Source organism: Lithobates pipiens, unplaced genomic scaffold, assembly GCF_037356315.1.
Source record: "Lithobates pipiens isolate NorthernLeopardFrog02 unplaced genomic scaffold, aLitPip1_a1.2 Scaffold_1, whole genome shotgun sequence".
Lineage (NCBI taxonomy): Eukaryota > Metazoa > Chordata > Amphibia > Anura > Ranidae > Lithobates > Lithobates pipiens.
This window is the reverse complement of record NW_027507685.1, coordinates 60,431,303-60,443,819: the sequence shown is the minus strand read 5'-3', so window position 1 is coordinate 60,443,819 and position 12,517 is coordinate 60,431,303.

Genomic DNA, 12,517 nt, shown 5'->3' with positions numbered 1-12,517 from the left:
GCTCAAGCGGCCATCTTGGAAACTCCGCGCATGCGCCTCGGGATTTTTATTTTTATTCCATTTTCATTTATTTATTATATTTTATCCCATTTCTTTTTCACCATCTCCCTGTTTTTCCTTTTCTTTCCTTTCTTCTCCTTCCCTTTTTCCTTTCTTAATTTCCCCAGGGTTTTTTATATAAATAATTTTTTTTTTTTTTATTATAAAAAAAAAATTCTCCTTCTAGTCTGCTAATTTATTTCGAAATGAGTCCACATTTTTGTAGATTTTAATTTTATTCCACCATCCCTTAAATCATTTGAGTCAGTAATTCATTTATTATCACTATTATTCCATTTACTGTAAAAGTATAGACCACTGGCCTTTTTTTTTTTTTAAATAATACAAATATAATACAAACGGCTTTAATTTAATCTGTGCTTATGGAATGCACTAACAATGCTAGCATTTGATGCCCAAATTGCAGGTGTGGCTTGCTTGCTCTTACACTCCACTTTTTGGCTTTGAGGGACTTTCCATACATGTAACTTCTCGCAAGTTTCGCAATGGCGCCTCTGTCCTTATCTGTGGTGCACCGGCCGACCGGGGACCCGCGCTGGGACCACTGTGGTGGAAAATTTGAGAGGATTTTAAATTCAGGAGAAACTGCTAAATATATGTGATTGGTAACTATATGCAAAACAGTAAGATGTTGTATCACTACTGTCTAAGTAATAATAATGATATATTTTAATAATTGTAAACTTCTTTACAGCGCTTAATCATCTGAAGATGACATCTCTAATACTGTGTTTAGTTTTATATATGCTGTTTTGCTGTTACTTCCTGGATTATAGCTCATAATTTACTATTATTGTCATTCCTGATACTTATATGTCCTATTAAAGCTTTTTCTATTTTTAAACATTGATATATATTTTTTTTTCTAATTTGTTGCTGCCTAGAAAACCCACTTAGGGGACAATTCCCTTTTTTCTATTACTACTCGGGGTGTGCAGCATTTTTTTCTTTTCTCCAAGGTGTCCCTTGTTCTACAGTGGGTGTATTGTGCCTCCTGCACAGTATACACCTGAAACTACCCCCAATTGCTGGTGTTGTTCTGTTTCTATACCACAGGCATCTGCAGCAGTTACAGTGGGTGTATTGTGCCTCCTGCACGGTATACACCTGAAGCTACCCCTTATTGCTGGTGTTGTTCTGTTTCTATAACACAGGCATCTGCAGCAGTTACAGCGGGTGTATTGGGCCTCCTGCACCGTATACACCTGAAGCTACCCCCAATTGCTGGTGTTGTTATGTTTCTATACCACAGGCAGCTGCAGTAGTTAGAGTCGGGGTATTGTGCCACCTGCACAGTATACACCTGAAGCTACCCCCAATTGCTGATGTTGTTCTGTTCCTATACCACAGGCAGCTGCAGCAGTTACAGTGGGTGTATTGTGCCACCTGCACAGTATACACCTGAAGCTATCCCAATTGCTGGTGTTGTTCTGTTCCTATACCACAGGCAGATGCAGCAGTTACAGTGGGTGTATTGGGCCTCCTGCACCATGTACACCTGAAGCTACCCCCAATTCCTGGTGTTGTTCTGTTTCTATACCAGAGACAGCTGCAGCAGTTAGAGTTGGTGTATTGTGCCACCTGCACAGAATACACCTGAAGCTACCACAATTGCTGGTGTTCTTCAGATCCTATACCACAGGCAGGCAGCTGCAGTAATTATGGTCGGTGTACTGTGTCATCTGCTCAGTGTGCACCCAAAGCTACCCCAATTGCTGGTTTTCCCATTTCCCTGCAGGCCATTACTATGTCTGGAAGGCCAACAAGGAGAGACAGACAGTCACAAGCCAATAAAAGAGGGCAAGCAGGCTGTGTGTCTAGAGACAACAGTGCTGGTCGTGGACATGGTGCATCGTCATCAGCACGTGGCCATGGGACACTCGTGTCCTTATTTTCAGCAGCTGGACGTGTTGAGCCACAAGGTGCCGAAGACTTGGTAGAGTGGATGACCAAGCCCTCCTCATCCTCTCTCAGGGTACTGGCAAAGCAGCTGCCAACGCGTCCTCTTCCCTCATCTCAATGTCATCAGTCACTCCTTCCCTAGACCCACCATGTCCTCCTGAGGAGTCCCCCGAACTGTTTGAGCACAGTGCTGGGTACATGCTCCAGGAGGATGCCCAGCATTTTGAAGGCTCTGATGATGATACCCTGCTAGAGGAAGGCAGTAGTGTGAGCCCAGAGAAAGGGGATGCTCAAGAAGGACAGCAATCTGGCAGTCATGTTCCACCAGCTGCAGCATACTGCCAGGTTTCCTCCAGTGATGAAGAGGGAGGGGATGATGAGGTCACTGACTCTATGTGGGTGCCTGATAGGAGAGAGGAGGAGGAGGCACATCTCCAACGAGGCATGATGCCCTCCAGGGGCCAGCTTAAGGGCAGCACATTGACTGAATCACTTTGCAGAGCTCCGCCTGTGCAGGGCACTGCCTCTGCGCGTTATTCCAAAAGTTCTTTGGTTTGGGCCTTTTTTGAGACGAGTACATCAGATCACACTGCTGCTATTTGCAACATATGTCTCAAGCATATCTCGCGTGGCCAAAACATTAGCCACTTGGGCACCACATGCTTGACCAGTCATATGTTGACCTGCCATGCAGCTTGTTGGCAAGCGTACTTTAAAGACCCACACCAAAGAACAAAGCGGATCTCTCCTTGCTCCTCATTAGCTGGGATCTCCAACCCCACTATACCTTCAGTCCTCTCTGAAACCAGCACTGAGAGGAATGAAGGTGTAGAATTAGGTGTGTCACAGCCAGTACTTACGGGCACTCTGCTAGCAGTACACCGACGTCCGATTGTAGCAGGGAAATTTCCCTGCCCAAGCTGCTGGACCATCGAAAGAAGTTCCCTCCCAGCCATCCACATGCCCAGCGGTTGAATGCTAGCTTGGCTAAATTGCTAGCACTTCAACTGCTGCCTTTTCAGTTGGCAGACTTGGCCTCCTTCCGTGAGTTTGTGCAATGTGCAGTTCCTCAGTGGCAGGTTCCCAAACGCCACTTTTTCTCACGGAAAGCGATTTCGGCTCTCTACCGGCATGTGGAAGGCAATGTCCATGCCTCACTGGACAGGGCGGTCAGTGGTAAGGTGCATATTACTGCTGACTCATGGTCCAGCAGGCATGGACAGGAGCGTTACCTATCTTTAACGCGCATTGGGCCACTCTTCTGACAGCTGGGAAGGATGCAGGACAAGGTGCAGTAGTGTTGGAGGTTGTTCCGCTACCACGCCTCCAAAATGCTACTACTGGTTGTGACATGCCCCTCTCCTCCACCCCTCTTCTTCTTCTTCCTCCTCCTCCATGGCCTCTTCCTGTGCTTTGTCCTCAGAACCAGCAGTGCTTAATAGGCATTCAAGGGGCTACACAAGTATGCAGGCAAAAAGATGCCATGCCATGCTTGCGCTGGTGCTTTGGGGGACAGGAGCCACACTGGGGCAGATATTTGTCAGCTCTGCAGGGGCAGGCCGAGAGGTGGTTGATGCCATGCCAGCTTAAGCCAGGAATGGTGGTTTGTGATAATGGCACCAACCTCCTCTCCGCCCTCTGACAGGGACAACTGACCCATGTGCCCTGTGTGGCTCACGTCCTTAACCTGGTGGTGCAGCCGTTCTTGGGTAGATACCCGGGCTTACAGGATGTCCTGAGGCAGACCATAAAAGTCTGTGTGCATTTTCACTGATCATATAATGCCAGTGCTCGGATGGCTGAGCTCCAAAAGGAGTTGAGCCTGCCCAAGAACCGCCTTATATGTGACATGCCCACCAGGTGGAACTCAACGTTGGCCATGCTGCAGCAGCTGCACATGCAGCAGAGGGTCATCAATGAGTACCTGTGTGACTACGGCACCAGGACAGGGTCAGGGGAGCTTGTTTTTTTTTCACCATGTCAGTGGGGCATGATCAGGGATGCATGCACTGTCCTGTCACCAATTGAGGAGGCCACAAGGATGGTGAGCAGTAACAGTGCATGCACCAGTGACACTATACCTCTTAAAATAAAATATAACTGTGCTACCAGAAATTCAAAACACAATACAAGCAGCCAACATTGACAATAATACAATTGCATAAGACATAAAAACAAAAAAATGTAGTGCTTAAAATAGAAAACACCTCATGGAGAGAAGTGTTATTATAACACACAAAAAATATAAATGTAATAGCTACACCAAATGAAGGCAAGTGCACTTAGTATAACTACACAATTGTGAAAAAGTCTTTGTGACTCGTGACATGAAAAAACAAAAAAAGTTAAAATAATGGATGCACCAAGTGGCCTGGGACTATACCTAGACCCTACATAAGAAAAGACAATAGTCTCTATAATCCTAGATGATCACTTCACGGTAGAGAGTAGTCAGGATCTGTTGCAATGCCACACGTCAAAATACCCCAGAGGTGAAGACAGCAGCTGGATGTCACCCTTCATACGGATACCACGTTATAAACAGGAAAGGTAATGGATACGCTTACCCGAAGGTGTGGACCCACACACCTTGGTGGTGAGTCATTCAGACATCAAATTGCGATAGACAGCAATTCCTCCATCCAGGTGATGTAAACCTCAGCTATGCCAATACACCATCCAATCTCGGGGTATCCAATTAGTTTTTTCGCCTCCAAGGTGCTAAAAAGGACAATCACACCCCAAATAGGTGCGTAAAAAATGCAAACAGAAAAAGAGGGAAAAAAACAAAAAGCCTCTTCATAGAGCAGATTAATCCGATAGGAAATGTTTTATTAAAACAAATTTAAAAAAACAAGATACATGTATGTACAAACCCTCAATGAAGAAGGGTAAAAAAATACAATAAAAATACAATAAAAAAAGGGTAGAAAGTCTGCAGGCTATGTACTGACATGCTTTGCAATAAACTTGCTTCAACTGGGGCATGATGGAGCATACTCTGCATGGAATAATGGACAGGGAACTTGAGGCAGAACAGAGGCAGGAAGAGGAGGACTTCCTTGCCTCTCAAGGCCCCGTTTATCCAGACAGTGTTCCTGCTGTCCCGCCGATCACACAGGACGAGGATGAGGAGGATTGTGTCAGCATGGAGGTGGAGCCTGGCACTCAGCAGCAGCAGTATTTAGATTTAGAGTCCCAAGAAACCCGTGGACCTGTACGTGGCTGGGAGGAGGTGGCTGTGGGTCATGTCGTCCTTAGTGACCCAGAGGACTCCAGACCGAATGCCTCAGCTAACCTACGCTGCATGGCCTCCCTGATCCTGCAAAGCCTGCAGAAGGATCCTCGTATTCTTCGGATCAAGAAGAGGAATCATTACTGGCTGACAACTCTCTTTGATCCACGGTACAAGGGTAAGGTTGCGGACCTTACCTTGCCGTCGCAGAGGGAGCAGAGGATGAGACATGTCCGGGAGGCCTTGCAGAAAGATCTGTGCAAAGTATTCCCAGAGACGGGGAGGTTACAAACTCCTGGTCCTGGACAACGTGTTGCTGAGGCTTTGGTCAGTCACAGAACGAGCGGTGGAGAAGGTGGCCGTCTGACCGATGCATTCAGACAATTTTGTAGTCCGCAGCCCCAAGGTATGATCGGTTCCAACAACCATCGCCAGCGTCTGATTTACATGGTGCAGGAATACCTAAGGGCAAGGTCAGACTTGGACACCTTTCCCATTCAAAATCCTCTGGCTTACTGGGTCTTGAGGATGGATCACTGGCCAGAGCTTGCACAGTATGTAATTGAGCTACTGGCCTGTCCTGCATCCAGTGTTCTTTCGGGAACGCACATTCAGTGCTGTTGGAGGCTTTGTAACCGATCACAGGGTGCGCCTGTCCACCAACTCCGTGGATCGGTTGACCTTCATAAAGATGAATCAGTCTTGGATCACCACCAGCTACCAAGCACCTGAAGCTGATGTAACCAAATAATATTTTTTTTGAAATGTCACATCCCTTCAAGACTTCCTACGCTGATGCTGAATGAATGACTGTCCTGTTATGTTGACTGACTATCCTCTTCCTCCTCAATGATCTCGCTGATAGCTTGGAAGTACATTTTTTTGGTTCTGGGTGCCCAATTTTTCAGCCCTTGTTTAACAGGGGCGTGTAATTACAATATTTTATGCAATACTTTGCAGCAGGGCTCATTCCTGCTCTCCAACTAGAGTTACTGTGAGGTGTTACAGTGTTGTGGTACCAGTGTCTAAGGCCCAATTTTTCAGCCCCTGTTTAACAGGTGCATGTAATTATAATTCTTGATGTAATATTTCACAGCTGGGCCCATTCCACCGAGAGTAACTGTGAGGACTTACAGTGTTGTGGCACCAGCGCCACCACCACAACCACCAAAGGCCCAATTTTTCTACTACTGTTCAACAATGTCATGTAATTACAATTCTTGATATAATATTTCACATCAGGGCATTCCAGCACCCACCAAGAGTCACTTTGAGGGCTTACAGTGTTGGGGCAACACCAACACCTTAGGCCCAAATTTATGCAGAGCATATAGGGCAGGCCCCTACTTTCAAACATCCAACTTGCAAACAGAAGGAGACAACAGGAAGGGAGATGAAAAAAGATGGATGGAAAAAAATATATATACAGGGGTGATAACCCTTCCCTATTTTTTCCAAAAAGCTTAAAAATAGATTTCTTGACTGGAGCTACACTGTAAAAATGTACCAGTTCAAACAGATTCTACTTAACACAACAAACCTACACAGTCCCTGTCTTGTTTGCGCCGCCTGTTTTCTGCTGTTCTGAGTATATAGGGCCGGGGGGTATGGGGTTCCCCTTAATATCTGTACAAGACCCAAAGGGTAATGGGCGGGGGGGCTACCGATGCCATTTTTCTCAATGATTTTGATCCATATTGCCAGAACCAGACATTACATTAAAACCGCAAGCAGTTTTAAATTACCTTTTTTCCATTAAATGTCATTTTGTGCAGGGCCTGTTCTAAACACGGGAAACACGTGGCACTTCACAGGCATACTATAGACACGCCCCAGGCACGATATTTAAAGGAATATTTCTTTTTTTTTTCACTTTAAGCGTCATTAAAATCAGTGCTCCTGAAAAAACTCCCAGGGGCAGGAGCCGGGTCCCCAAACCCTTTTTAGGACAATATATTGCATATTAGCCTTTAAAATTAGCACTTTTGATTTTGAACGTTTGAGTCCCACAGACTTTAATGGGGTTCTAAAGTTTGTACGAATTTTCGGTCCGTTCGAAGGTTCTGGTGCGAACTAAACCGGGGGTGTTCGGCTCATCCCTATTCAAGAATATTTAATTGTATTTCTTACAAAAAGTACATATAAACTATAACTTAAAGTGGTCATGAAGGCACCTTCTGTGTCACAGGATCCCCCCATCCCCCTGTATACCTATCTGAGCCCATTCTCAATCTAGAGCTGTGCATGAGAGCAGTGTCAGCCCAACAGGTAAGCCTATAATAAGGCTTACCTGTAGGTAAAATGAATATCTCCATTTCCCCGGTTCTTCTCTGGGAGGCTCATAAACCTGTAATTCGGGGCAGCTGCATCTCCCTAGCCACACATCTTAAGAAAGACCGACAGATCAGACAGCAAAAGCTGGAGGAAGATTACCACTCGCTCTTTCTCCAATTTCAAAACTCACCTACGGAACCCCATAGGCTTATTTTTGAAAAAACTAAATTGGAACTGGATCTTCTATTAGCCGAGTCAGCAGATAAGGTTCTTCGTAAATCTAGCCATAAGATATATACTAAAGCAAATAAACCTGATACCTTTATGGCCTTGCGTCTCCGACAGCCTGACAGGATCCGTAGACCAATTAGACTTAAACTTGCTAAGAACTCCCACACTAGCAACCCCATCAAAGTGCTAGCCGAATTTCGTGAGAAGTTGGCCGACTTATACTCAGACAAAACCCAGTTCTCTCATCAGCATGCAGAATCCCTATTTCAGAATCTGTCTATCCCTGAATTATCCCACACAGCTAGAGAATCCATCGATAATCTGATTACGGTTGAGGAAGTACTTTTGGCCATAAAATCCCTCAAACCCCATAAACGCCCTGGCCCTGACGGTTTACCCAGTAACTATTATAAAAAATTCTCGGATATATTGGCTCCCCTACTGGCAAACTCGTTTAACGCCCTGTTAAGGCAGCAAACCCTTGGTAGAGACTCCCTAATGGCCACGATAGCTATGATACCCAAACCTAATTCTGACAACACCCTGTGGTCTAATTTTCGCCCCATATCCCTACTTAATGTGGATATAAAAATTTTATCCAAAATCCTTGCACTATGCCTTAATCCGATTATAGGAAAATTGATCCACAAAGATCAGGTAGGGTTTATTCCCCGTAGGCAGGCTAGCGATAACATTCGCTGTGTCGTCTTGCTTCAGCACCTTGCGAAAACGCATTCAATCCCCATGCACCTCCTATCTTTAGATATCAGAAAAGCGTTCGATACGGTCTCATGGCCTTATCTCCATTTCATCTTGAAGCGTTGGGGTTTTGGTCCCCACTTCCTTCAGTGGATTATGTCGCTGTATGCCGACCCCCAGGCGTCAGTGAAATACTCTGGGTTTAGTTCTCAAAGTTTCCCAATACGAGGAGGGACACGACAGGGGTGTCCCCTGTCGCCGCAACTCTTCGCTTTAGCGATAGAACCCCTGGCCGCGCTGATTAGAGCACACCCTGACATCAGGGGCCTGGAGGTTGCCTCTACTGCTCATAAATTATGCTTATTTGCCGACGACGCTTTACTGTTCGTTACCTCCCCACACATTACCATCCCTAATCTAATCAGCCTCCTTGACAAATTCTCTAAAATTTCTGGCCTAGAAGTCAATCAGGCAAAATCCAAAGCCCTTAATGTGTCACTGCCAGATGACATCATGGCACTTCTTCAGAATAATTTCCCATTCCAATGGTCTAGTTCCTCTATCCCTTACTTAGGCATAAAACTTACCAGTGATCCTGCAGATTTATTCCAAGCGAATTATCTCCCAATGCTGAAGCACCTTTCGTCCTTAGTCCATGATTGGCATCCCCTTTGCATCTCTTGGATGGGGTGCATTGCCGCCATCAAAATATCCCTACTCCCTAAGCTTCTTTATCTATACAGAGTCCTTCCCATTCCAGTGCCCCCTTATTTCCACCGTATAATACAAGGCCGGGTCTTTAATTATATATGGGGTCTCGTGAAACCCAGAATTTCTAGATCCACCTTACTTCGTCACCACAGGGCCGGTGGTCTAGGCGTACCCAATTTCCAGCATTACTACCACGCAGCCCAGCTTGCCCAAATAACACTCTATCATGCCAAAGTTGAAGTTCCCATATGGGTGAGTCTAGAGGCGGTGGATCTCCACCCTATACCCCTAACTAACTTTCTTTGGCTCCCCTCTGCAGCCCGAGGCCCCATACTCAATCCCTTAACCTCTAATTCTGTCAAACTTTGGGATAAGCTTTGTAAGCCATTCCACTTGATTTCCCCACACTCCCCTTTACTATCCTTCATAGGTCACCCTAAGTTCTATCCTGCCTACACGTCTTATTCCTCTTTCCAAGCATGGAAACATGCAGACTTAACCCGAATATGTGACCTTGTAGCTGGTTTTACAATTAAGCCGTTCTCTTCCCTGCAAGCCCAAGCACAATTACCAAATAATGAATATTTCCGTTATCTCCAAATTTCACATTTTGTGCAACAGACGGTAGGCTTGGCCAGGGGAATAGATACGTACACAATATTTGAAAAAATATGTAACTCTGACCCGCACGCCCCGGGCAGCATATCCCAGATCTACGCACACCTTACCTCCCAGCGTTCGACACTTCCGACATATGCGCAGTGTTGGTCCAGGGACCTGAATCTAAATTTGGACGGACATGACTGGTCTGATATTTGGTTACACACTAAACTCTCCTCACAAAATATTGTGGCCCTGGAAGCGAGTTACAAAGTTCTCATGCGTTGGTACTTGGTGCCAGACAGAATTGCTAAATTTTTACCCTCTTACTCCTCAAACTGTTTCCGTGGCTGTGACGAGAGGGGTACGCACTTGCATATTTTGGTGGACATGCCCAGTGGTTCAACGCTTCTGGACTGAAATCTTTCTGATTTTATCCACTCTGATCAACAAAACATTAGACCCTGACCCGGCTTTGGCCCTCCTCAATTTTTATCCAAATTTGTACACCAAAAGGTCACCACGGCAGCCAAACAAACAATTGCTAAGGCCTGGAAAACTTCCACCCTGCGCCTGACTGAAGTCAAAAATAGGGTTACGCAGGCAATGATACACAGCAGAATCGAAGCGACTGTTCGAGACACTGTCCCCCGACATTCTAAAATCTGGAAACCATGGGTTGACCATTATCTACCTCCAAATTTTGATCGCCATTTGCTAGAACCATAGTAACAAACATCCCTCGGTCAACAGTTGACTGCTGGCCTTCGGATGTCTATTGGGAGCTGACCGACCACAACTCTTGTCTCTTCACTTTCTCCTTTCCTCGTTTAAAAACCCTTTTGCTATTCCTTCCCTATTCCCCTCCCTTTCTTCCCCTTTTTCTTATCTCTTTCTTTCCTGCTTTTCCCCCCCTCTCCCTTTCTTCTCCTTCTACTTTTCTCACCTTGTACTTTAACATCTGCCCTCTAAATGTACCCAATTGCTATATACGCTCACCCTAGTGGTGACTTTGGGTATCACTAGTTATGGTTTGAATGTTCTGCAGCTTTTAGTAAACACAGAACTAGATATTCTGCACTTTTCTATGTGATAGTGTCCTAGCCTCAACGTGTAATACACACATCTGTCCATACTTTTTAGTGTCTAGGCCTAATACTAGTTAGGTTTCAGGCTGATCCATATTGCAATGTTAAATCGCCAACTTTATTGTAACCTGACATGGTTTGGAGTACATTTTGTTCTTATTTTTCTCATTGTGTACAAGACAAAATGCTGTTTCCTATACGCTGTATGTTTCCAATGTTAATAAAAAAATTTTGAACGGAAAATGAATATCTCCTAAATGTGCACTATTTAGGAAATCATCACGCTACATACAGCCAGTTACTTCACCGGCGCATGTGCTCTGAAGGTTCGGCCTACCTTGCCAGACCCTCAGAGCTTTGTGTTAGAACCGATGACGCCAATCACATAGCCAAAGCATGCAAACCCAGAAGATAGACCATTGGAAGATGTCAGCCCTCTCAGTGGTGACAGCACAGCGCTGGAGGACCTCATTCCAAGGTAAGTATTTCATAATGTACTAGTATGCAATGCATTCTAGCACATTATGCAATTGTCTTACAGGTGTTTATTTCCCGCTTTATTATCAGGCATGGTGAAATCACCCATAATTAAAACCTCTCCATTCACTGACATTTGATCTAATAATTCTACCTCAGATGCATTTACCACTTTAATATATTAAAGATTACAGATGAAAAGGGGTTAAAGTTGACTGGTGCAGTATAGCAATGTCTGGATGAAAGCTGAGCTTCTCAGCAGGTAGGATATGCTCACAGTATGCATCTTAGCATTTAATTTTCAATTTTAATAGGAGTGCACAACTAATAAAGCAGTGTAAAAGGCATATCAGTAGTAAAGTTCATTCAACCCTAGCTACCATTACAATTTTACTATACTATAAACAGAATAATGGAAGATAGAATCACATTAGTTAAAAATCATTGATGCATTTTACACATTTGCATTTTTTGTGTTATTAAACATTTCAGCTATATAACATGTAGTCAAGAAAATTGGCTATGTCACGCTGAATTCATGTAGCTAGTGTTCTCCGGGTCACACTTGTGTTTATCTGGTTTTAGTTAATTCCCAAAATAGTTCCTTTATCCTGAGGCTCTTATTTATCAGTGATGTATCCTCTAGCTATATATTCTTAGTTGGCATCATCAGCTGTCTGGAAAAATCCACATAATGCCTAGAGAGCATACACAGCTTCTCATGGCAGACAACAATGAAATTAGTATTTATAGAGAAAGTGACTTGCAGAAGCCAGGGGTTACAATAGCACAGTCCCTCCTGTACTTCAAAGCACAACAATCTCAGATGAGCTGTCAAAGCCTGTAGGATTTTCATCTTAAATTGCTATTGAAAAACTGTAAACAAAATAAGTTTGTTTTACGCGTTTCTTAAGAGTATCCAGTTAGATCTTAGAATAGATTAGTGCAACAAAAAAGAAAAGATTTAAAAAAAAGAAAAGATGTTGTAAAAGCAAAATGATCTTGATCTATAGTATAAATATGAATATGAAACACTAAATTTCTTTTTAATCAATCAATATTGCTTCAAAGGAAAAATATTACATAGTGAACTATTTAAGACTAGAGCAGACAGAAGCTGGAGCAGCTGTATATAGCAACCAACCGGCTTATGATTCAGTTTACTAAAAGATAGAAGCTGGTTGGTTGCCATGCACAGCTGCTTCAGATTTTGGCTGCGTGTTATACGCCGGCGCGTGTT